At 56.4% G+C, this 25,637-nt stretch overlaps 1 long non-coding RNA gene across 1 annotated transcript; it reads left to right on the top strand.

The window, feature by feature from the left end:
* The first annotated feature begins 5,620 nt into the window (after window positions 1–5,620).
* LOC128144521 (uncharacterized) lies at window positions 5,621–25,257 on the top strand. Its single transcript, XR_008236108.1, has 3 exons — window positions 5,621–7,004; window positions 14,457–14,682; window positions 25,073–25,257. It is a non-coding gene; the product is annotated as an uncharacterized LOC128144521 (long non-coding RNA).
* Window positions 25,258–25,637: the final 380 nt, after the last annotated feature.

Below are 25,637 nucleotides of genomic sequence, written 5' to 3'. Positions count from 1 at the left end.
TCCAGCTGCTGAGTCAGCCCCTACCCGCCTTCCCAGCCTGGCAGGCAACCAGCGACAGGGCTGCTGCCTGCGCGATAGGGGATCGGGGCCCCTTCCCACCCCATGCGGCTTCCCCAGCGGCCGATAATCCCCCCCCGACTGCCGTCGTCTGCTCTGCAAACCCACGCAGATGGGCGGCGAGTGCCAGCGCCGAGGGTGACGTCGAGGACCCGCGGGGCTAATTTGCTGGCAACCGTGCAGATGGGCCAAGCCAGAGCCCGGCCTCTCTCGTCCCCATGCGAGGCAGCACGTGCTCGGCTTTCCGCCGGCCGGCCGGGGCTTGCGGGTACGTCGATCGCTTCGGCCGTCAGCCGGCGGCTGCCTTCGGTGGCACTGCGCCCGCTTCCCTAGCTGGGCGTCCGGCCCTTCCATCCCGTCGGTCGCCGGGAGCCGGCGGGGCTGGGCGCAGCGGGCAGGACGCTCCGCCACGGCGCGGGCAACCCGGGCTCCAAGTTTCCCATGGCTCGCCCTTGCCTGTGGGCTTCAGGTTCAGAGCGGAGCGGGATGAGGCAGACGGGCAGAGCTGCCAGCGTGCACGGGTTGGGAGGAAGCGAAGCGGCAGGAGAGGGAGGCCCCGAGGAGAAAAGCCGTGTGACTGTCACCCTGCGGAGACGCACTCTTTGATGGGCACATCCATTAGCTCTGGCGGGGCAGCCGCAGCCTGCCCACGGCTGCTCTCCCAGCAGACCGGCTCCTCCGAGCGTGGCTGGCTTTTGCTGTTAATGCTGGAAATCTTGGCTCGGCCAGCTCCGTCACCAGTCATCCCAGGCACCGAGCTGCGTTTCGGCTGGCCCTTCAGCTAGCTAACCTCTACTAATAAAAGTCAGGGGAACGGTCTCCTCTCCCCGCTGCTCCCGTGGGTGCGCAGGCTGGGGGCGATACGGTCCCCACCGGCCTCGTGAAGACACCAGTGACGGCGTGGGCTGAGCACGCCTGAGCTGGGAGGCCAGTGCTTCGGCTGGGCTGGGGCAGGCAGGAGCCTTCCTCCCAGAGCCCCAGCAGGAGACGGGACCGAACGGGACCGCGGCCGCACGGCTAGCAGGGAGGACACCCTCCCTCCGCAGCGCTGGCCACGGGATGGCCAGCGCCAGCTCCTGGGTGCCCGCATCCCAGAGCCTCTGTTGCTGGGAGGAATCGGGCAGGGAATGTCTGGGGAAAGGGAAATGGGGGTGCTGGGGAGAGCTCAGCGTGATGATAATGCAGGTGGGAGTGCTCTGAAAAAGCTGCGGAGTGTCTCGTTTCTTTGCAATATTTAGTGTCTCCATCTGGCATTGCTGTATTGTTTGTATTACAGTATATTATCAGTGATGCTGCGTTCCCATGTCCTCGAGTTTCAAAATTTCTGTTTGACTATAATTTAGGGGCTGCGACCAACAGTGGTTTGGAACTAAAACAGGTCTGGAAAAGGCAGAGTTTTTTGTAGAGCACAAACTTAGCTTTGCAGCTCCATTTACTTCCTACTCAGCTTTCAAACCTCCACAGGTTCTTCCCCACCAAGCTTTGCTTTGAGTCTCACTTTTAGATCTGTCACATTTCACTCGGCTTAACAATGAAATGAGAGACAGACCCGAGCAAGCAAAACCTGGACCAGAACGTTCAGTATCTTTACAGCTGGATCCATTAACTTGGGACCAGAGGGTTGAAATTCCCAGCACGTTCAGTGCACGAGCCACACACTTCAAAAACAAAAAAAAAAAAAAAAAAGGTCCCTCCTAAAGAAGCAAGTGGGAAAAGCACACAGGATGGTGAGTGGAGCTGGGGACTTAGTGCAGCTCATTCCAGGGGATCCCAGCCAGCACCTGCACATCATTCATCTTCTTTTATTGCCCTTTCTCAGCTTCTTGCTGTATTTTAATGCAAAGCCTGATACCCCCTTTGGAAAGAGACATTCTCCAGGCCTTCCCACGTGCTTGGGAGCGCTGCTGGCCCTGCGTTCTGGCCGGATAAATAAGCAGAACAAGAATTTGGGGCCAGGCACGTGATGAAAGTATTTTCACCATCAGAAGCCTTGCTTCCCTCAGACTGGCCAGAGCAAAGCCTGGGCGACAAGGTTGTGATCTGGACCCAGCTTTTCTGGAAATGCAGGTTTGCATCTGGAGCAGCACTGGAGTCTAGGTCTAAAATTCAGTTTCCTCTCACTTCCAGGATGTTTTCATCCTTCCAGGCTTCACCCTCAGCTGGGAGGAGGCAGCACCTAGCGGTGCTTTGACAGCCTGCCCCAAATTCTCTTTTCCCATTGCCCAGCGCAGACGTGCTGGGATCCAGTGCCCGGCACCATAGGTAGGTAACGCTCCAAAAGCCCTGTGGCATCGCCCAGTGTCGTGCGCGACCGTGTGGCGCAAGACCCGCCGCTGCCGGGATGGAAGGACGGGGATCAGGGACTGGGGCAAGACAGCTGGGCAGCCGGTGCTAAGCTTGGGCCCCATCCCTTGCTCCGGCACTGCTCCCGGCTGGCTGTGCAGCAGCAGGTGTGGCGTGACATGTTCGCTCTGGGGCTAATCCCTTGTCCCTATTTTCCTCTCAGCATGGGAAAGCAAATCGCTACTTTTAATCTCATTTTCCAGCTCCCACTCCAGAGGGGGGCCCAGGCCCAGGTGAGAATGCCCTGGGTCCCCGGCTCTGTTTCGTTTATCCCCTGACCTGATGGAGGGGATTTTCCCACGGACAGGACAGTAAGAACTGTTGGGACCACAGAGAGCTGCCCGGTCCCTAGAAAGCCAGCGACATCGCAGGGCAGTGAGCGCGGGACCCACCAGAGAAGGGGGAAAGAGCAGCCCAGGGTTCTCTGGGCATGTCCCTCGCATCTGTGACTTGGACTTTCTCTCACTGGCACAGACCTCGGGGTGCTAAACCAGACCCTTTGCATCGACACGGGCTTCCCTGCATTACACACCCCTCCCTGGCCCCGATCCCCACCGGAGCAGGGAGCCCAAACCCACTGCCAGGACAGGGAGGAGGGAGAAGAATGGTTGGGGCTCAGGCAGCTGCCAGCTTTGCCCCAAATCTCCCCCTCCCAGTAGCGCTCTGGGCCCCTGTCCCACGACGACCCCAGAGCATCTCCCTCCCTTCTCTCGTCCCCGGGATGTCCCGGGTAGCCTGCCCTTCTGCTCCCAGTTCTGCCTGCAGCTCTGGGTTTGCAGCTACTTAGCAGGCAGCAGCTTCAGACACATTTTGTGGCCACACGCAGAGACAATAATCACTTGTAGTCTGGCCTCGGCATTGCCAGCGGCCTGGCTGGCTGTGCGGCGGAGGCAGCAAGGACGGCGTCTCGGTGTGGGGATGGCATTCCTCGCCACCCCGGCGTTGGGCCCTCTCCCACCCGTGGGACCCCCCAGGCAGCGGGGACTGGACGCCTGCCTCAGGGCGGCACGGGTTAAAGAGCGGCCGGGATTTTCCCACCGTGCACCGGCCCCGCAGAGCCCCACATGGTTTTGCTAGAGGCTGAAAACGTGACTCGAGCTGGGTTGTGGTAAGTGGGTGGGATGAGAGTTTCACGACCTGGTTCCAGCAGAGGCGTGGGCAGCATCGCTAGAATGATTAATGCTGGGGGGAGGCAGAGAGAGACCTAGCAATGTGCCGATAAGGGAGGGCTGACAGAGACGAACGACAATAACAGAAAGAACCCGCTTGTCAGTCACCACAAGAAATCCCCCCCCAGGAAATGATAAATTGTGCGTGCCACCTGCTTCCACCTCTGTTGACTCAAACCCTGGGATACCTGGGAGGCCAGCGCTCGCGCTATGTGAGATTTCCAGTGTTATTTATTGGAGCTCGTAATTCAGATGAGAAAATGGAAAATATCATGCGTCTCTCATCCCAGCTGCCTCCCAGGCTGCCCAGCCTGCTTGCTGCTTTCTGCTCCCTGCCTCCCAGCTCCTGGCAGCTGAGAGGTGAAGCGCGCAAGAATCCAGATGATCACTAAAGCCTTGCTTCCTGGGGCTCTGGAGAGCTGGGTCCTTGCAAATTCACTCTGCAGCTGCCGGCGAGAGGGTGGAGGGCAGGTGTGGGGAAGGGGAAGGGGAAGTGTGAGATGAGAAGAGGAACAGATGCGCTTCAGAGAGACCAGCTCTGAGATGCTCGGCACTCAGTACTGGCACTTGTCATTCTGCTGCCTGCGTTGGGACCCGTGCTGGTCCACCCTTACAGGATCTGGCAGCAGAATTAAGTGGCGTATTAGCAATAAGTAGTCCTGCCCTTCTTATTACTGTTTATGACTAGATAGCATCAGCTACCGCCAGCAATAAACTGCTCCTAGCCTAAACCGGCAGGGAACCTCAGTGCAACCGGAGGATCAGCAGAGGAGCTCGGGTTCCCTCTGGGGCTTTACTGGCAGTGAAGCATCGTGCAGCCTGTCAGCAACCCGGTTCCAGCCGGGCTCCGAGGTCACCTCCTTCCCGCTGCAGAACGTAACGCGAACAGAAGCGACTTCTGAAGATCACACACGTGAAAGAACCGCACCAGCTCAGGCAGACAGTTCGTGGTCCTGGGGCGCTGCCTCTTGCAGACGCCGGCAAAGGCAGGGCCCCCCCCTCCCCGGGCGGCAGCTCTCCCGGGGGCCGGGAGCGCGGAGCTCCCCTCGGTACCGACTCCGGTGTGCGCTGCCCTCTCGCGGCACCGCGCTGCTTCCCGGGAACCGGGGCCTGTCCCCCGGGGGCAGAGTACAGCACGATCCCGGCTTGCAGGGGGGCAAGGGGGGAGGGGGGTGCGGGTGGATTCAGCCCGGGGCCGCGGGCTTGCTGCTGGCTGCGGGCAAGCGCTGCCTCCCCTGCTGTTGGGGGCGGCTCCCGGGACCAGCCACCCGGGGCAGAAGGGCTGCTCCGGGGCCATCGCTCCGGCACGGGGCTAGCCATGGGGTCGTGCGTACCGGGCTGGGCTCTGCGGGGCTGCCCACCCACCCACCCGCGCTGCTCCCCCCGCTCCGGCGGCGCGGCCGGGCTGCGAGTGCCCCCGCGCGGCGTCGGGGACCGGGAGCGGGAGCGGGAGCGGAGGGAGTGCTAAAGTCGGGGGAACAAAACCTCTGAGGAGGGAAACCCTCTCGGAGGTGGAAGGGATCCTTCTGCTGGTCCCCAGCGCTGCTGGGCTCCGCAGCTCCCGGGTAAGGGGGGTGGACCCGCTGCTGCTGCCTGCGGGACCCAGGGCTGCTGGCATCAGTGTTATATACCCTGCTTGCGACTGTCTGATGAGTTTTTAATGTGTTGGGCTATGATTTTTCCTGCTTTGTTTTGCTGGGGTAGGAGGGCTGCTGGAAAAAAATGCCTGTCAAAATCGTTCAGCTGGCCCTTAAAAGGGGGGGGACGACCACGTTTTGCAAAAACTAAAAAAAAAGGAAAAAAAAAAAAAAAAAAGGATTGCTGGCTTTTCTCTTTTGTCCTGTTACAGCACTCTCCAACTTTACACCTAGACAAGAGAGAGGAAGGAGGAAGAACCCTGTACCAGAGATATGGCTTTTCCCACCCTTGTGAAAATCCAACCTAATTTGGACAATGCTAAAGCTTTATATGTATATATATATGTAATCTCATTCCACAGCTGTAGAGTTGAGATTTTGCAGGATTCTAGTAATTAAAAGCCTGCGAACTGAAGCAACGCTGTGCACATTCCACCCCGAGTTAAATAGGACTTTTCTGAAAATGCAGGTGTGGGTGATTGCAGGGTAGAGCTCACAACAAAGGGATTAGGTGTGCAGAGGGTGATGTGGGAGCGAAAGGCGGGAGGCTGGGACCAGCCGCTGTGATGGGGAGCCAGGGGAAGCCCTGACTCTCTACAGGCTCTGCTGTGAGAAAGCTGCAGGCGAGGGAGAGGCTGGATGAGGCTGAGCTTTGGGCTGGAGAAGCCCACCCTTCCTCAAGCCTGTTCCCAGACCCCGGAGCGGCAGCCAAGGCTTCCCAGTGAAGTTCAGTGGCGTGCCGCTTCTGCAGGGGCACCGCGCGTCCAGCGCTAGGATGGGTAAATTCGGGATGCTCACCTCCAAATAGCAAGGCAAGTGCAAATTCTGAAGGCCTGGGCTGCCGTCCCTGGGGCTGGTGGCTGGGGAAGGGGCTGCTCTCCTTCCCATCGCACCAGGCTGTTAGCATGCCCGGTCTGAAGACCTGTGCTGGTTAAAAGGCTGGTGCGGCATGGCCAGCGGCCTGGCGGTGGTACAGTCCAGGAGGGTAATGGGTATTGGATTGCTCCCTTAGGTCTGTTCTTGAACCTAATCCTCATTAGACTGAAACCCATTTCAATTAAGACAGGCTGGGCTCCTCCTTTGTCTTTCTTTTAATTGGACCGTTCCCGCTGCTAAATGGGCAGCTTAAGCATCCCAAAGACCCTGAGAAAAGCCCGGCATGTCCCCTAATGGGGTTTGAAAGTGGAGAAATAACAGCATAATCAGTCTCTTCCTCTTTGTGTCAGCCCTTGATTCACACCGCCTGCCCCCCTCCCCTTCACACCCTTTCACTGAGTGGCTGCTGACAGATGGGAACAGGACCGCCATGTCAATGGGGTTTGTCGGGGGCTTTCATGGGCCCTGTTGCCATTCTCTGTCCTTCTTCTTCGTCTACTCTTGGCCTTTGTGCCAAGACTGGGAACAAGCTGGGAAAGCTGAGCCGGTCCTGTAAATACCTGCCTCCGCTGGATCAGCTTAGGGCTTAAAGGACAAGACGGGGAATACTTGGCATAGCTCTTTATCCCTTCCTCTGCTTGCCTTACTTTCCCTCCTTCATCCTCTCTTGTTCCTTTTTTTTAGTATTTATATACCCTGTTTTTCTCTCCCGTGCTCTTTGTATCTATCTATTTTCCCTGCCCCTTTTTCCTCCAGCGGCCTTCCGTTGTCTCCCTCCGCTCTTATTCTCCTTCCAGTGACCTCTTTGGTGGCCGTCACCGGTCGGATTTTGCGTCACCCAGACCTCTCCTCCCAGGCTCCTGTGCATCACCGGGAGCTTGCAGAAGATGCGTGACCTGCTTCCAGGGGACCCGAAATTGAGGTAATTGCTGGGCAAGAAGCCCCTGCAGCTTCCTGCCCTGACACTCCTTGTGCTTTTCTGCCTCAGTGTCCATATGTTTGGAGCAAGCGACTGCAGAAGCGCACGCTTCTGTGCATACAGCTGATTTCTCACTGGGCAAACTGGTCCAAACCGAGGGCTGCCCTCTCACGGGGTCTGACAGGCTTGGCCAAGCTCAGACTCAGGGCTCCCCCCAGTTTAAAGTCCAGGAGCTCTGCTTAAGCACCTGGGCAGGACCGCTTAGGTTTGGGCAGGCTTGCCTACCTGCCCCGTTCCTGAGCAGGCACCAATTCACAGCGGCTGGAGTGTTATGGTCCCTCTCCCAGGCAGGCTAACCAGGAGGGGAATCCTTCATTTCCAGTAGCTGGGACAGCTGGGGGTTTTCCCTTGTGCTGGCAACAGAAAAGGAGCTCAACACTGGATTAATTTGATGAGTGACTTGCTCTATCCATCAGTGTTAACAGTCAAGAGTGTGTCCTAACCAGCCTCTGCCACTGGTGACTGCTGGGGAGGGCCCTGGACATGACCCAAGACCTTCTGGGACAAAAAGGGCTTTGATCCCATATGTCGATAAGTAAAAATGGCTGAAGACTCTCTTCTCTTGCCCCGGAGGCTCCTCTCATGGCTGGAGGACCAGCTTGGCGGTCGGTGCCGGGGACATCCTCGAGCACCTCTTGAGCTCCCTGCACGGGGAGGTTCGCTGGCCAAGGAAGCTCGTCACAGGTTTCTGGGCTGCACTTGGCGTTTGGCCGACTGACAGCTCCTGCCCTTACTCCTCTCTGCCGACCCCCAGGCCAGACTTCCCCTGGGGTTATGTGTGCTGAGCTATAAGACAAAAGCCGGTGGGAGGCACCGGGTGTATGTCAACCTGCTTAACGCAGACAGGTCACCTCCAGATTAACTTGCATAAATCCCGACTTCATTAAAGCTGCAATCCCCTCTTGAGCAGAGAGCTCTGGCGAGGGGAGACGGGGTGAATGTGCAACAGTCAGGCTGTCCGTCTGACCCCGGGGTAACTCTGCCTCATGTTGGTCCCGAGGCAGCGAGGACAAGATAAATCTTTCTCACTGGAGTGTCCCCAAAGAAAGAATGAAGTTAACGTCTGCCTGGGAGCTGTGGCGAAGGTGTTTGGAGGGAAAAGTAAGAAAGCAGAGCAATACAAAAGCTGGATAGAGCTGCTCAGTGGATGCCTGGGTTGCTAAATGACGGATCCGCTTTGCAATGTCACAGCTGGAAGCAAAGGGAGCTCTCCAGGTCTGCGTGTGAACTCTGCCTGTCTGTCAGAATACGTTCCTGCCATCCCGCCCACATAGGAGGAAGAAAAGTGAAATAAGCAGAAATCTGGTGTAGTTTTTAGCTTGTTTTGGGAAGACCTCTGCCCTCCTTAAACTTTCCCCAGGAGTTGGTTTTTTGAGTAGGTCTCCTCCGCCATCTCTCTCTCTGTGCATCTCCTCCAGCATCTCCCCGCACCTCCTCGCTTGTCTCCTCAAGAGTTTCCTCCCATCACGGCTGACTCCTCAATCAGGCTGTGCTCTGCGGGGCTGATGGTTCTGCGAGCGATGGGGCATTACATTTGTTTCAGAGCTGACCGGACGCAACTGCGATGGCAATGTGCATTTTGTGCCTTCCTCCCGCACGTCACCTCCCAGCTGCTGAAACCTGGCCTGTATGTCCAACGCGACGCTCATCCGCGAGCTAATCGCGTGCTCAGGTGTGCGCTAACGGAGCGCTCATGCGTCAGTAATTGGTCGGTCATGCAGGTAGCAATCAGGCGCTCATGCAAGAGCTGATTGGGCACTCATGCATGATGTAATTGGGTGCCCAGGCATGATGCTACTGGGCGCGCATGCATAAATTAATTGGGTGCTCAGGTGTGATGCAAATGAGCAGTCATACGTGTTCTAATTAGGAGCTCAGGCATGAGCTAACAGCTCATATGTGAACTTATTGGGTGCTCATGTGTGACGTAATTGAGCAATCAAACGTAAATTAATTGGGTGTTCTTGCATGAAACTAATCAGGTGCTGTGTGTGCACTAATTGGGCCCTCATGCATAAATTAGCTGGGTGGTCATGCATGAACATGTTGGGCTCTCATGCAGGTACAGGATAGGTGCTCATGCGTGAACTGATTGGGTGCTCATGTGTAAAGGAATTGGTCTGGGAGGCCAGCTGGGCATGCTGTGCTCCTGTTGGGCATGCTGGGAGTTGTGGTTTTTTTCCCATGGCAGCTGGAGCAGAGGTGCCCAGGGGTGGCTGGAGCGGGTGGGGGCTGCCTGGGATCCCCTATAGAGGCCCCCCCATGGGTTCCCCTCCGTGGGTGCCCACAAGCTCTCCAAGGCAGGGGAGGGTGCGTGGCATGCAAGAGATTTCAGCCCCCAGAGCAGCAACTGGTCAAGCTTCAAGCAACAATTTCCAAGTGGGGCTCGAGCCATGCTCCGGACTGCCCTGCTCCGTGGCACACTCCTGAGCCTGATGGAGAAGTCGGATCTCAGCTGTAAGTTTGGGTATCGCTTCTTCATTAATAGATACATAAACAAGCTCATGTGTATGCAAGATACATCGGTAACCACTGATGACTTTGCTGTATTCAGGCATCTGTTATTAAAAATGTTCTCTGCAGAAACACACAAGTATGGATGAGGGATAAATCAGGTATGTCTCTACTGCTCTGTTGTAATGTATATAATCTTACCTCTGTGCATGCACATACCAATAAATTTGAAACCACTGTGGCCACAGCCATACCAAGTTGTCCTGCTATTGTTCTACAAACATTATCTGCACTAAAGCTATGCCCGGCTCCCGGTGTGGGCTGCTGTATGGTGATACACCGCACAGGCAGCTCAAACCAAGACACTGGCACTTGGGGGGATGCAGACAAAAAAACGGTAAATTACATTTAATTAAGGTATAATTAATGCGCTTTCTGTGTTTCCGTGCAGGGCCCTGGATTTGCCTGCATGACCGGCACTTGGTTGCTGCTGTGGCTACTCAAGCTAGTTAATTCAGAACTCGGGTAGGGCCACACGGCAGCTCTGCAATCTCTGTCCATTTGTGAACCTTTCAATATTTTCCAGAGTAGAGGGATGCCCTTTTACATCTTTCACATATGATGTGACCTACTCCTAGTCCTTGGGCTCTGGAAGCCTGACCTGTCTTTTCCTGTACGTCCAGAGACACGGAGAGACACACTTTGCATAGGTGTAGTGAGGCCATGAAAAATAAGAGAGCTTGCAGGAGTCCCGACCCCTATTCCTGCTCTCGGGGCACTGACCCGCTCTCACGGTCAGGGTCCCTGAATCTTTCACTCCCGCCGCTGGCTGCGACACATTTGCAAGAGGAGCTCTGGCTCGTCGGCAGCGCCTGTATGCTTCCCCCTGGCTAGTCTTCCCAAAAGATCACAGATCATAGCTCATGGTCTGATCTACGGGCATTTGAATGACTTCCCATCACAGTCATATCGCCCAGCACCGGAAATATTATGGGGCTTCTCTGCACCGCTTCCAGAAAAAAGCAAGAGCCTAGTTTATCTGTACGTAACGCTGTCAGCGCGTGTCGGTCCCTCCTGGCTCCTTATAGGCGTGAACTCGACCTCCCTTTCCTTCCCCCTCCAAACAGGTCATATGTACCGGGGGGCTCTTTTCTCTTCCATATGGTGTCAAGCCCACCTTGGGCCAGAGACCCTGGGAGAGCGCCTGGCAGACAGCTGGGAACAGAGGGAAAACAGCAGCAGCCGCTACTGTAACTTGCAAAGGGCCGCAGCAGGATGGGAGAGGGATGCAGCACCAGGAGTTGTCTCCCTGGAAACCGCAGCGTAGGAGACATAATGAGGAGTGTCCCTCCCCTCCAACCACTCTTTAATTCCTTCTTCATCTTTCTTTACAGCTGGGGGAGTGAAGAGCAGAGCGGCGGGGCAGGGTGTCCGCCTCAGCCCAGGCTATTGTGAGTTTATGACACCTAGCCTTAGAAAAGCACATTTTTAACCCAGCTGCCGCTATAACTTATCGCAATGCCTTGTTATAGCTTGGGAGCAAAGGGGGAGGGACGAGAAAGGAGGTCATGCAAAGGGTGCTGCGTGTCCCAGGAGGGACCCTCAAAAAAAGTCAGAGGGGGAAAAGGACGCGGGCTCCCATCTCTTTCTCATTTGGCTCTTCCCACAAGCGTGGTATCTAAACGATGCATTCAAGACCGAGGTGTCCGAAGGCACGCCGGGGACAGAGCAACGAGACAGACGTAGTCCTTCTCGCTGCCTAAAAGCACGTACGTTCTTACACGCCAAAGGCAGATTCAAATGCAGGCGACTAATGAGGAGGAGGGCTAACAGCCCCACGGAGTCGAGGTCCCCATGTCATCACTGCTGCCATTGCCGGGGCACTAGGTGAGATCCTGGAGGGTGAGCTCGCTGCCCGGTGCGGTGCTGCAAAGGTGCTAACCCACACAGCCCACAGCTGCACCCTGGGGTGCCCACCGCCTCGTGCGCAGAAGCAGGTAGGCACCCTGCCCCAGTGCCAGAACAGCTGAGGAAAGCAAACTCCATCCCAGGCGGGAGGAGGGTCACTGGGTGCTTTTTTCCCAGGCTCTTGGTGCTCGTGTCTGGAGTGGATCCTTAGCGGCTGTGAAGTAAAGCACTGGTGGAGTGTGGGGCATCCCCCACGGACATCCTGATCCCAGGGCTGGGCAGCTGAAATCCCTCCTTGCCCCGACACGCCGTTCTGCACTGCACGTTCTTGCGGCAGGTAGGATGGAGGAAGCTGCCTCTTAAATCCTGCTCCAAAGCTCTCAAAAGTTGAAGCAAAGGCTCCTGCTACCTCCTCACGTGCCTCAAAACTTTAACCTCCTGCTCCTCAGAGGCAGCGTGCCCAGGCAGACAGATCGGCTGGCTGCACGGACAGGCTGATGGTGCCCTCGTGTCCCTTCGCTTGGGGGAGAGATGTCTGTCCTGCCCTTTGGCTGCTGCTTTGGTCGCTCCCAGATGCTGTACCGTACTGCAAAAAAGGGGAACAGGCAGCAATACCCCCACGCCTCCTGCAACATGTCTCCCACCCCCCAAAAATGGAGAGAAAAGACTGAAGGGAAGCAAAACATTCCTGCCAAATGAGCGTCCCTCTGCGGTCCTCCAGCCAGGGGCACCCACCTCCACTGGGGACGGGGCACAAAGGGAGAGCAACTGCATCGCTGTGGCCCCGGGCAGATGAAATTTGGAGATGCCCGGGCACTCGACCGGGTGGGTGCTGGCCGAAAGCGGCCAGCCCCTCTGAGCGGGGAGAGGGATTGCTCCCCAGGGAAGGGCATCCGGGGGTGTTCGGCCTTTTTCCCGGCAATGGAGCCACCCCTGCGGGGCAGTGCTCCCCTGCCCAGCCCCATCCCTTGCCACCTCCCTTTTTGTCCTTCCTCCCTTTTTGTTATTTGAGAAATGAATTTTAAAAAATGGAATCAGTTTTCCCTTTGGGGGGATTAGAGCCCTCAGCATTCAAGCTCCCAGTGCAGGAAACAGTGGCTTTTCTTCTGGTGCAACTTGGAAAGACATGGCTCTCTGTTCTCCCTGAAAGCCCCTCGCACTGAATGACCCACAGGCCCTGAATGAAGTGCCTCTCAATTAAAAGTTTCCCATTGATGCTGGTTGAATGAGACCTTGCTGCGGAATTCACCCTGGCTGAATGGCCCGGGCCTTCATCAAATATTAAGGGGCCAATAGATTTCCCACAATATTTGTACACCTTCCTTTGTGGGGATTTTTCCCTCCATTGAACCAGAAACCGTTAACACATCCGCTCCCGACGTGCCCCCTTCTGCTGCTCATTAGGGGCCGTGGCAGGGACGGCCGCTGCTGCGTGCCACCCCCAGGACGGGCCGGCCAGCGGGGCACAGGAGCAGCCACCTGCTTGTATTCATCCTCCGGCGAGGCCAAGCCGAGCTTGAAATCCCACGGAGAAACGCAGGATGGAGGGAGACGGGAGCGGGCAGCGCTCCTACCCAGCCCTCGCCTGCGCTTGGGGAAAATCCGTCCCCTCCCAAAAGCCGGGGGTCACCCGGCCGGAGAGGGGGCTTTGGTGGCATCACCCCTCGCTCTCTCCTGGTGGTCCCGGGGATAACGCAGGGAAAGGAGAGCCTCCCTTCCCGTTCCCCTTTCCCGGCACAAAGGGAAAGTGGTCTTAAGTCCGGGGCTCCCTTCTGCCCGGGGACAAAAGCTCTGGGACACTTTAACAGCACCGAGGGCCTCGCTGACAGCTCTGATTGTTAAGGCACTGGGGCAGCAAGGCAGCCCCCCCCCCCTTAATTATTCCAATTAGAAACCATGCAGGGCAGCCTTGTGGGGGTGGGGGTGAGGAGAGAGGGGTGGGCTCTGCATAATTTATTCTCACTTAATCTCATTAAGAGGAAAAAAGAGAGAGCGAGAAGTGAGTGTGGGAACGTAGTGCATGGGAAGAGAACTACTGCTCGGTCCTTTTCCAGCACCTCTTTCTGCCGCAGGATTCAATGGAGCTAAGTATCATCCCCCCTGCTTTCCAGGTGGGGAAAAGAGGCACGCAGGAGGGTAGCTGAGGTCGTGCAGCAGGTCAGCAAGAGCTAGGAACTGAACCCAGGTTGTCTACATCTCCTTACACCTTCTCCCCCTGCCATTTTCTCTTTCCACATTCCTCTGGAGAGTGGGATTGCCGAAGGGCTGGAGAGATAAAGGTGTCATAGCCCCGTTGAGCCAGGCATCAGGCAGGGCAGAGACGGGCCGTGACCTTCCATCAGCAGCAGCACTGTTTAAGCTCACTTGCTTCAGAAAGCGCTTGAGGAAACCACTGCTGTGCTGTTATCAGCAGGTTATATGAGACAGAAGCCGGGAAGCGTCTGTCCTTGGGGTCCCCCTGGGATCCTGCCCACGTGCGGGCAAGCCCTGCAGACAGGCTCCGAGCGCTTGTCCTGGTGCCAGGAAAAGGCTGTCCTCGCCCTGCCGTCGTGGCCTGCTGGCTTGCAGCCTCAGACCGATACGGATGGGAATAATCCCTTGATTTCACCACCCCCCCCCCCCCAGGCTAAGCGTTGTACGGCTACAGTCAGAGAGACCCCCTGCCCCACCGTGCCTGCAGGCTGAGCAAGGGATGGAAAGCATGCGGAGGTAGGTTATAGTTGAAGCAAATCTAGGGAAAGGACTTGTGGTGCCCGGGGTCACCTGTCAGCATGCTCAAACTGGACCAGCTCTCCTCTGAGCCTCACTGTTTTATTGCTGCTGCTGAGTAGTCTTATAAAACTATTTCACAGCCAGCAGGATAATAACATTCATGCGTGGCTGCTCAGAGGGACAGGACCCTCATGAATCCCAGCCAACGCGGACGTTCTGGCGTAAGTCAGGGTAAGAGTAAAGCAAAATGAGGAAACGGAGTAATGTTTATTTTTGTCTTTGTTTTTCGCCCTCTCTAAGAAACTTCCTTCTGCTCCTCAGCCCTGCCTGCCCAGAAGAGCTCCTTCCAAAGAAGAAACCAGAAGGAGGGAGACATAATGACCAGGCTCAGCACTGGCCTCGCTGCCGCTTGCCAGCTCAAGCGTGAAGGGCCTGTGGAAATGAAAGAGCTTTTTACAAGGGCTCCGTGGGAACGTGACCTGAAGAAATCTGTGACCGCTGGAAGCAGAGGGACAGGGGATGCAGGCTGCATCCCGGCAAGCTACAGGTATGTGCCAGAGCGGTGGCCGCAGCAGTGGCTCCACGGGAACGACGCTAACACCAGCCGGTGTCTGGATACCACGAAGGCGTCAGCCCCGTGAGGTCTCCGGGAGGAAGAGGCGACGGATCTTGGGCGGACGGGGTGTTCAGGAGCATCTCTTTGCGCTGCCCCTGCCTTTCATCTGCCCCGCTCCAGACAGCAGGGGCGGCTGGTGTGCGGGTAGCGTGGGACCTTTCCCACCCTGGGAGCAGCGTGCAGGGCTCGTGGTCACGCTCGGGGACGGGAAGGGGTCTGGCTCTCCTGAGGGTGAGGGTGAAGGAAGGCGAGGATAACATCACCGTTCCTTGAATCCGCCTTCTGGGCTGTGGCGGGGGCTGTGAAAACCATATCCTGTTATCCTCTGGAGCAGAAAAAATTGCCATTCCTTCCCTCCACTGACCTGGAAATTGTTAACATGTTCCTGTGGCCCGTGGGTCAGCAGCAGCATCGCCTGGGTCGCCACGCCGCATTGTGCGGGGGGGAATTAGCCACCTGCTCCCCAGCCCTAATCCTGCGTGCAGGGCGAGGGCGGCTCCGCTTCGCCGGCCCCTCGCACCGGCTGCTCCGCAGGCACAAAAAAGGCCAGTTAACCTGGGCACAGCCTTCCTCGAAGATCAAGGCGAAGGGAGCTCGTCTGGGCTGCGGGGAAGGGAACGGGAGACACCGCTCGGCACCCGGCAGCCTGTGTAAGAGGAGGAGGGCGAGATTTCTCAGCTCCATCAGCCCTGCGTTGCGGCATGGGAGCGCCTGTTCTCGAGTCCTGTCCTTCCAGGGCAAATGGCCGGAGGAAAGCGAGAAAGAGCAAAACGGTAACTTGGAGATGGAACCGGACTGCAAGCCCGGGCTACGTGTGTCCCTCACCATCAGCTTTCCAGCCCTGCGCTCGGGGAGACGGCCTTTCCGTAATGAACAAGCGGAGGGGTGGGCACCCTCGGGGCTGCTCTCAGGAGCCCTCAAAACTTTAGCAGGACTCTGGAGGCCCTTCTCCTGGGACACTCCCAACACGAGATACGGCCAAGGCACAACTTCTGGATGCAGGAGGACTGTCTCCTGAGTTCTGAGCTTTGGACCCAGCATTTCAATTTGGCTTTAGGCAGAAAGAAGGGACAACATTGACACGCGCAGATTTCTGCCTCGGTGATTTCAGCAGAGGTGGATGGTGAGATCCCTTCAGTGGGGCCAAATCCTTTGCCTGTAACAAAAGGAACACTTGCCAACTGGCTACAGGTTCCGGCAAGGACATCTCTTATTTATCTGAGCTGCCTGCCTCCAGCCTGCTGCACGCGTTTCCTTTTTCTGCAGGTCTCGGCAGCCAGCCTGCCCACGTGGCCATGGGGAAGGAGGCTTTAAGCGTCTTCTGAACGAGAGCCTTGGCAGCCCAAAGGACAAAGTGCAAAGGAAGGCAGATGGCTGAACGGAAAACGGGCAGTTCCTTCATGTGATAAAATGGGCTTTGAATTCCCCACAGCCTCTGACGCTGAGCACAAAGGCGTGGAGAGCGAGCGGCCGTAGCCCTGCTCAGTAAGTCAACAGTAGCACTGGCAGCACTCTCCGACTGTTTCTGGACTGCCCTCTGCTCCCTGGGGAGCTCTGGAGCCATCCATGTGGGGAGCATGTGCAATTTCCCATGCAATGTGCTCTGCATATGTCTCAAGCATATGGAGGGAATGGTTCCAAAGCCAAGGGGCCAAGAAAAAAAAAAAAAAAGAAAAAAAAACCATGAATGCCTGTGTTGAAAAAGCTTTAATCAAACCTCATACTTCCATACTTTGATGCGTTACTCAGCCTAACCTTGGGCTACTTGATGCAAATGGGCTGAAGCTTTGAGGGATCAGACTTAAGAGTTTCTCAGAAAGGCCCAAGGCTTTATAGAATGGATATCCAGACTCCCACTGCGGGTGGAAATTGTGAAGAAGGATGTCAGAGACATTTCGGTATCCCTATCCCGGTGCTCTGTGGCACCCTCAGCTGGAGATCTGCAGGCGGGACAGACACTGGCCACGAGCTGTCGTGAGAAGTCACTGCTTTTTGGAGGCTCTTAGAAGCACCTGCTCATTCCTCCTGTGCTACCGCGCAGGCCAGCAAGAACAGCCACAGGCCAGCGAGAACGGCCACCAGGATACAGGGACAGCCAAGATGAGAGAATACGAGACAACATCTGTGTGCGAGGGGCTGCCACAGCTGCCGCAGTGCCCATGAAAGCGCCCCGTGGCTCCATCTGGTTTGGGGACAATCCCAGTTCTTATGGAAACACATGGCTGACATCTGGGGAAACAGGAAACGGCGGCAAGGGTTGCCCCAGCAACGGCGTGTCCCTCCGTCTGGTCCCCCACTGGGAGAGCCATGGGATCGGCAGCTCGCCGCTCGGGGAATTCAAAGTACAAGACCAAGGCGACTGATTGATGGGTCGGGTTCAATGGGGAGGGATATGATTAATAAGTGTTATGGCCCCATTGTTCCCGCTGTGCGGCTGTCGGTGCCGGTTAGCGCTGATGGACGCTTTGATGACTCTATGCCCATGAGCGAGCCACTGACTTGATGAATCTCAGCCAGCAGAATATTTGCTACGAACCCCTTCTGCCTCCCTTGGACAATAGCGGGGCCAGCCTGCATTGTGCGGGGTGTGGGATCCGGGTTGGGTACTGAGGCCTGATTTTTCTCCAGCACGGCAGTTCGGCAGCGCCCACCTCCTTCCATCACATCGCCCCCCTTACGGGATCACAGTCCCTCATCCTAGTTGGCAGCTGGCTGTGCCAGGGAAGGAGAGAAGGATAAGAAATTGTGGCTTTTTCTTAGAAATGCAAACACAGGGCCTTTCAGGCTGGAATGTCACCATGGTCTGGAACCGACAGCAAAGTACTTCTTCGTGCCAAACATTTGTGTTTTGCAACCCAATGTGTTTTCTTTAGGCACTGTGCACCCCGGCAAGGGGCAGGCACATGTTATGACAATCTCTTGCGAGCTGTGCTTTAATGAGCTCTGCTGTTGGCTCCCTCTGGACGTGCAGGACAGTGATGCGCCTGCCCTGTGCCTTGATGACCCTTGGGCTGCTCGGAGGTACTGGGCGCTCTTTGGGACAGGAGAATGCCGGGGGCATATCCTGTCTCCCCACTGATGGCTACTGCAACCTGGATCATCCTTGCCAAAGATGCCCTGCGACAAGCGGTAACTGCACCAGCGGGAACCTTCTTCCCAGAGCACTGTCCTGCTGTTCAAGACAAACCGATTTCTGAATGCAGAGCTCAGCCGCATTCTCCTACTGCTCCGACCTGGCCAAAGCAAACTTCCTCCGTCCACAAAGCAGCAAGCAGGTCTGGGAGTGCAGCGGGAGGGGATGCTCAGCCAGAGCTGCCCCAACACACCCCGTTCCAGTATGGCTCGTCGACTCCACCAGTTTGGCTCCTGCTGGTTGTCCACCCTTTCCGATGTTTTCATAAGGTTGCTGCCGCTGAGGGTGAACTAACGCTGGAGCTTCGCGTACGCAAAAGGCGACAAAGTTTGTTTTGGAACTGCTGCCGTTCAGCTTGAGGGGGGGGAAAGAAAAACCAAGTACAAATCCCAGCTGTGCGCAGTGGGCATAGCCCTGAGATGTTCCCAGCGGTTTGGAACAAATCCAGCCAAGAGCAGTGCCAACCTGGGTTGCAGCCCACCTCAGGACGGGGTCCCGGGGGTCCCGTGTCCCCCCCTCCACGGGCGCTGCCGCCGGTACGGCGGGCCACTCGTGCCCCCTGCCGGTCCCTGCCCGGTGCTGGCAGCGAAGCTGTGGGCAGGCAGGGTGGTCCTCCGGAGGAAGGAGGGGGGCTACACCGGTGCTCCCCCCCCCCCCGGCTTGTACCGGCAACCCCCGGCCCGGTGGAGTGGGACCCGGGGCTGCGGAGCTCGGGGCGATCGCCCCGACTTTATCTGTAGCATCTTGGTTTATTAGAAATGGATGCTTGGCTTAGCGCTGGACGGTGCTTTGGTATTCGGGGTGCTCTGCAGGAGCCCGCAGAGAGAGAAGGCGAGCATGGAGGAGGCGATGGTAAAAATCAGGGTGTCTCTGCCGGGAAAACGGAGGGGGTTCAGACCCATGTCCCCCCCCCTCGACACGGGAAAGCTTTATCTGCCCCAGCACCGGCGAGTGCCCCGGTTCCCCTGCTCACCTCCCTCCTTGGGCCCCGAGGGCAGGACGTCTGTCCCATCCCTTGATGCCAGGGCAAGGTGCCAGCCCGGGGGTCTGCGGGCATTGCTACCCCAAGCCCGGCTCCTGCGGGATGCAAAGGTGTGGGCTGCGCTCTGTGTGCGGTGCATCACAGCTTTCATCCACGAGAGGCCACTTTCCTCTAGCGTTTGCTGCTGCAGCAGCAAAAAGCCTTCTCCAGCCGGGGAAACGCTGGGAAAAACATGCGCTCGCTTGGGCAAATGAGCAGAGGACAGCCAGGTCCAGGCTTGGGGTTGGATGTCTCTTCTAGTATGTGGCTGGCTGTGCTTTTCTGCCTAAGCTCAGCTCCTTCCCAGCTTTTCTCCGCCGCTTCGTGCAAGCAAGAGAGCACTTGGTAAGAAACTGCACTGGCGGTTTTTTTGGGACGGTACGTCCTGCCTGGCTTGCTTAGGTAGCACCTTAGGCCTGTCTTGCAGGGTGCCCAAGAGAGCCAGGTAGGACCAAAGAAGCGGTCTCGGGGTTGCATCCCACCTCCGATGCAGGCGATGCATCTACTCATCTCTGTACTGCCCAGGCAGCGGCAAGTCACGCTTCCCACCGTGCCCTGCAGCGATAAACCCACAGGAGGGCAACTCGGTCATCTCTCCACTTCAAGGCCATAAACGGTGTGGCTTTGTGCTTAGGGGGTGCCGAGGGGCAACGGAGGGCTTTCAGCAGAGGACCAAAAGTTTGAGTGGGAACATTTCAAAGGCTCGGGGCCACCCATGGCCATCGGCTGCCTGGCAGGCTGCAGGGTCAGCCCCTTGGCAAGCAGACAGGCTGGTTAATTGGAAAGGCAAATGGCCCAGGGCCCTGTGAGCCTTAGCTCACTCACAAAGGGATGCTCTGCCCTGTCTCTCTCTCTTTCTCTTCCAGCCATGCAGCTGGATGGCAGCCCAGAAAGGCTCACCCTAGCACAGGGCACTGGAGCTGGAAAAGCCACCTCCCGTCTGCGGGAAGGGAGCAGGGACTGGGTGCTACGTGAGGGGCCGTGCCCTTCTCTCCCAGCAGCCAGAGCCAGAGGAACAAGGCAGCGCAACGCCAGCGTTACTCTAATGTCTGGGTCTCGCCAGCCCAAAGCGAGACCAGGACAAGAATTGCTAAGCCACCTCCGTGCGCCCGGTCTCACCTGTCCCTGAGAACCCCTGCCTACGGTGCTGGAGAAAGATCTGAGCCACTCGTGCTTGCCGTGGGCTTTGCTCTCAGGGAAGAGGCTGAGACTCTCTTAAATGCCTTTTGCCATTGTGTGCTGCTCTGTGGTGACCCGTGGGGGGGTTGTCTATTTGGGAAATCCTGCTCGGGAGCAGAAGGAGGTCGGGCTGGTGTTCACGCTGTGGTAGAGAGCAAGACTCCTGTCCTCCTGGCTCCTCCCTTCTCCTCTCCTGAGTTTCCCCCTGTGCCGGCATGTTAATTACTTAGGACCTGATTTCCTTGTTTCTGTCACTGAGGCTGCATTGCAATAGCCAGTCAATAACTCAATCAGTGTGAGTAATATCTAAGTGCTGCATCTTGGCGCTATTATTGTTCTCCACTCGGTAAGGGTTTATGGCATTTCATTTCATAGAAGCTTTCCTGCTGCCAAAACCTCAAGCCAGCCTTTTACTTTAGCTGTATTAATTCTCCTGGGTCAGCCCTGCTTATATTGTGTTTTTAATTGAACATTCTTTTCCTGTCTCACTTTTGCAAATTCAGCCTTGATTTTTTTCCAGTTTTGCAAGGAAGGAAAAGAACGAATATGGCATTGGCTGACCCAGGGATAGCACTTGTGAGAGGGACCCACCTTTGGCAGAAGCAGCTGCCTGGCCGGGAGAGGGATGAAGGGGAAGGTCCTGATGAAAACGAGTGGGACAGAAGTGAGGGGGACTTCACTTGGAGAGAGCTTCGTCTCCTCTGGTCCAGAGGCAGACTCGTGCCGAGGCCTCTGCCCTCAGATCCTGGGATGCTGGAGTTACATCTGCTTTTTGTAACAGCAACCTGTCCTCCCCGGCCACAGCAGGCAACAACACGTGTTCCTTCTGATCCCCATTCCAGGACCCGCACCGGGATTGGTTTCATTTTGGAGCATCTCCCTGGGCTTTGGCAGCATTTGTCCTCACACTGGTGGGAGGCGAGGGGAGAGAGATGTTGCTTCCAGACCCCACGTCTCTTCTTGTTCTTTCCTGCCAGCGCGACTGGAGTGGCTGACATCGCCCAGGCCGCCCGAGCTGGGAGAGAACCACAGCTCGGGAGGAAAGATCAGCTTGGCTTCAAACTGGTTCTGACTGGAGTGGTGCTCTGGCTTGAGGTGAAGCAGGTCTTGTAATAGCAGGACATCAGAGTGATGTGAGAGGATTTCTAAGACCTGAGACTTGTGAGCCTGTTTCTGTACAGGGGCTAGCAGCAGCAAGCCTGATTTGGCCATGCTTGCTACAATAAGTGTAAGTACAATTAATAGTAGTGCCTTGCCAGGGAGAAGTGGATGGGTTATGCCAGCCTTCCTCAGACTGAGGTCAGCCCTGCTATTGCTTCTCTTGTAGCTATCAGCATCCATGAGGGAGACATCTCCTGCTTGCTGTAGAGATATCCAGGGCACTAATGGTTTCCAAAAGTGGATCTGACCGACTGAATTACAAAGCCAAAACAGAGTTGCTTGCAGCAAATCCTGCTTGACTAGACTATAAGCAAGCCCTGGGCAAATCTCTGGTCCCAGGCCTAAACTTTGATTTAAACTACTAAACCAAGAACGACAAGACTGATTAGCTTCCCTTACCTCCCCCCCCCCAAAGCTTCTGGACTTAAAACTTCTGTCTCTGGTCCGTTTCTGCGCTGTTTTGGCACATTTTACTTCAGTTTTACCTTATTGACCATCCAGTAAATAAGCCGGGGTCAACCCCAGTTCTGACAACTCTGCAACACAACATCTTATTCCGAATGCTCTTTACAGCTCTGGAAGGGGCCGAGCCGAGCCGGGAGCCCTCCTTTTACTGGGGGCAGAACTCCAGCAGCTGCAACCAGCTCATCCAGCCCCAGACCAGGTGATGCTTACCAGGGCTTCCTTCGTTCCTGCCCAAATCTCAACCCTTGCCATCTCCCAGCAGGGCCCAGCCGTCGTTGGCAGAGGGTCCCGGCTTCCCTGCCGTGCCGGTGCCGGGTCAGGAGTGCCCCTGGCACCCAGCTGCCTGCCGGGGACCTAACCGCTGCCCGGTCCCCCAGGGTGTGAATGCGCACACTGTCCGGACTGCCTCCAGTTTGGCAGCCGATAGCACGGACGCATTGATACAGCCAGGCCATGAGCTGCTGCTCAGTTTTAAGATCCTAGCGCAGAGCTCTTCACCCTTGTAAATGGCCTGGCTCCTAAGCAAGGATTATGTGTCTGAACAAGCCCTCAGCTCGGGAGCAGCTGTTTTCCAGCTATTGCCTAACAAAGAAAACTTTTATGACTACAGGAGAAGAACAGGACTTGGGTCTTCTGTACCAGCCATCTGATTTGAGAGCGGCGTGGCTTTGGAACAACACCGAGCGGCTGAGTCGCTCCTCATCCGTGTGGTCACTCGCACCCTGCCCAAAGCGTCGGCCAGGACCTGCCAGCTCTGCACCCCCCCACACGCTGCAGGAGCCCATAGTGCCCACGGAGGGGGATCCACACGCGTGAACGCGCAATGCCTTCTGCTTTGGCATCATGTGCGTTTGTCTCCCTGCCTGCCTTACCTGACTGAAGACATTGCCAGGTTTTCCCACTGACCCGAACGTTGCACCGGTCTGCCACGAGCTGCCCCTGATGTGAAAGAGCTAAAAGCCCAGCCTGTCTGGGGCTGCGAGATTTGGTTTGTCATGGTGGGGTCACTTCTTTCCCCTTGCACAGACTTCATCCTTTCCTCTTTCTTGCTGCTTTTTTTAAAGAAACCAATTTCCCAAATGAAGTGCAACGGGGAGCAGACAGTCTGCGAGCGCCTGAGTCAGATGAGCCTAATGGATGAGGCGGCATTTCACTGAAGCACTTTGTTTAATTGAAAGGCTCTGCCTGTTGCTGCCAAAGGGAGTCAGAATGTGGTTCCCCTGACAGGCCCTAAGTAGATGACACAATATATGGAGGCTCAGTCACCAACCCTGCTGCGTTGGGCTCCTTGGCTCGCCTCCTACTCCCTGCAGCAAGCTGAGTCGCCTTGGCAGGAACGCGGTACCTTGCCTGGAGTCTTTTACCGCAGTCGCCCACCCCATGGCCGGGCATCCACTAGACAGGCTCTTGCCCTGCCAGCTCCCCCCTGGGTGCAGCAGTTTATGCGGTGTGAAGAGGCTCTCCCCGCTGTGGGCTCTCCTCAACCTCAGACTGGATTAGCAAAGGAGGTTGGAGGGGAAAGCATCTTTCTGGCTGATGCTGTGCCTCGGACCTCCTTCATCATTTTGGGCAAGTCGCTTAGCGTCGCCAGTGCTTCCTAGGCCAATAAGAGCACATAGGACTGTGCAGAAGCTGCTTCGTGGAGCAGTTGTGAAGAGAAAGGTGTTAAAGGGAGTTCAGCGCTCAAATACTGCGGTACTGTGGGAGCAGCAATTGCCTCAGTCAGGCTGGAATGCAGGGGTCTGCCAAAGCCCAGCCAGCAAGATGTGCGGGACAGCCAGTCGCTACGGGTGCTGGGGAGAGGCAGGATCTCTGCTGGGAGTGCTGTGTCCATCCATCACTCCTGCTCCAACCCGGTACATTGCATGATGCTGACTCTCCCGTTCTGCTTGGGCGTGTGCGGCTCATTTTTCTCTCCCTCTCTTGTCACTTTTCGATGACACCAGGCCTTTTCTTTGGATTCAGCTCTTTGCAGTGCATCCAGCAGACAGATTCGGGGAAAGGAGAATTCTGTAGAGTCCACTAGGCGCCCAGCTGGGCAGGGGCACCCGGAGGGCAGGCTGCCTTCCTCCATCCTCTTTGACCACGTTGCTGGGTACGGCAGGACCTTTGGCTGGCAATCGCTTGGCAATGCACTCCCAGGTGCAGCTGGCCTTCGCCTGAGGACTCAAAGCCCGGGCTGCTGCTTTACTGGGGAGAGATTCCTACCAAAAGCCTGCTCATCCCCTGCCTCAGCTCCCAGGCCTCCTGCCCTCTCTCCCTGCATGCCCTGAATTAAGTCAGGAGGCATTAAGCTGGGCAGGGGTTCCCACAGCCCAGGGCCAGGCACAAATAAATACTGGATGGAGAAGGATGTCAAGTGGCGGTCCTGATCTTGCTCGATTTGAAAGTTTAGCGCAACAGGGACTGAAGCAGGACATCCCTGCTGCCCATTGCCTGCAGCCATGCGAGGGGCTGCTTGGCAGCTCTGCCTGCGGTACCCCCCCCGCCTGCCCTGCCCACACCAGCCTGATGATCAAGACTCAAAAAAAGCTGTGGCCTCTCCTTCCCCCTCGCTGGGACAGGGTCCCGGTTGTTATCTCTAATTTACACCCTGGGAAAGGTAAGACAAAGAAGGGCAGTGACTTGCCCACTGCCCAAAGGCTGGGAGCCCTGCTCTGTCTCAGCAGCATCCCCTTCTCTTTGCCCTGGAAGAGCAGGCAGCAAGAGGTTAACTCAGCCCGAGTCCCTGCTCCGTGTGTGTGCGCAGAATAATGAAAGCAGAGGAGAGAGCATTTGGGAGATTCAATGCGAGGCAGCATCGCCCCAGTGCTGGCTTCTCTCAGCTTGGCACTGAAAGGATGCAATATTTCCTGGTCATTCTATGTGTGTGCACTAAGAAATTGATTTTCAGATAGAAGAAGAAATTTTTTAATAGCTGATAGTTTCAATGTCTTTTTTTTTTCCTCCTTTTTTTTTTGCCCACACTAATGGCAACGGCAGCAGCTGCATTAACGTTTTTGGATAAAATTCAACACAAAAGCCTCTATCTCCCTGAGAGTCTGGTCCAATAAATCCTGCCTTTAACTATGAAACGGGTTTAGGGGAGTGTGAAACCACAAGCTGGGAGGGCTCGGTCCCTCCCTGCTGGCCTGTGGGCATTCCAGTCCAACAGCCTCACTGGGCACCACGCAGACCTTTTGTCAGAGGAGCCCAGCAGAGAGGACCCGGGCAGCAGCTCTGGTCCGCCAGCAGCTTTGCAGGGGTTGCCAAGGGCCCGCTAACCGAGTGCTAAAACCTTGGCTCCTCGCTCCTCGAAAAAGGGGAAGAAACCAAAAAGCCCGATCCCTGCATGCCCTGAATCTTAATCTCTTCTCTTTCAGCTCCGGTCCTGCCTCCCAGCATCCTCAACGTCTCCCATTAAAGGAGGGCTCCCGAGAGCTGCGTGTCTTTGTGGTGTCTGTCCACTTATCTGCGTGGGGATGCTGGCTCCAGCCTGCAGCAGGACGGCTGCTGCTGCCGTCCCAGCTCTCCCGCAGCCCTCGGCACCCAACGTTCTCAGCTGGGTCCCGCCAAGGACAGCTCGTTATCATGGCCGGGAGATGTGATCAGTAAGAACTGGGACTGCCCTTGCTGCGGGAACTCTTGGATTCTTGTTATTTTAAAGCTTGTTGCAGAAGGAAAATGGGATATTTCTCTCAGGCAAGAGGTTGTGAAAGAACGGGGTTGGGATATTAGCACCGTGCATCACGTGCGTTTCTTGCAATAAAGGTTGAGCCAAATTTGACAGGGAGAGAGCTCTGATCTCAAAGATAGTCACGTCCTTCAAGTTGCCTTGACATAGGGCGGCCATCTGGGGGAAAACAGGCCTTACCAGCTAGGAGATCTAAACCGAAATAGCTGCCCCGGCTCCTGAGGACACACTGGGGCAACCCAAGGAGCCCCGTG

The sequence above is a fragment of the Harpia harpyja genome, chromosome 7 (assembly GCF_026419915.1).
Source record: "Harpia harpyja isolate bHarHar1 chromosome 7, bHarHar1 primary haplotype, whole genome shotgun sequence".
Classification (NCBI taxonomy): domain Eukaryota; kingdom Metazoa; phylum Chordata; class Aves; order Accipitriformes; family Accipitridae; genus Harpia; species Harpia harpyja.
The sequence above is the reverse complement of the archived record's forward strand: the minus strand, read 5'-3'. Positions and strand labels throughout refer to the sequence as shown.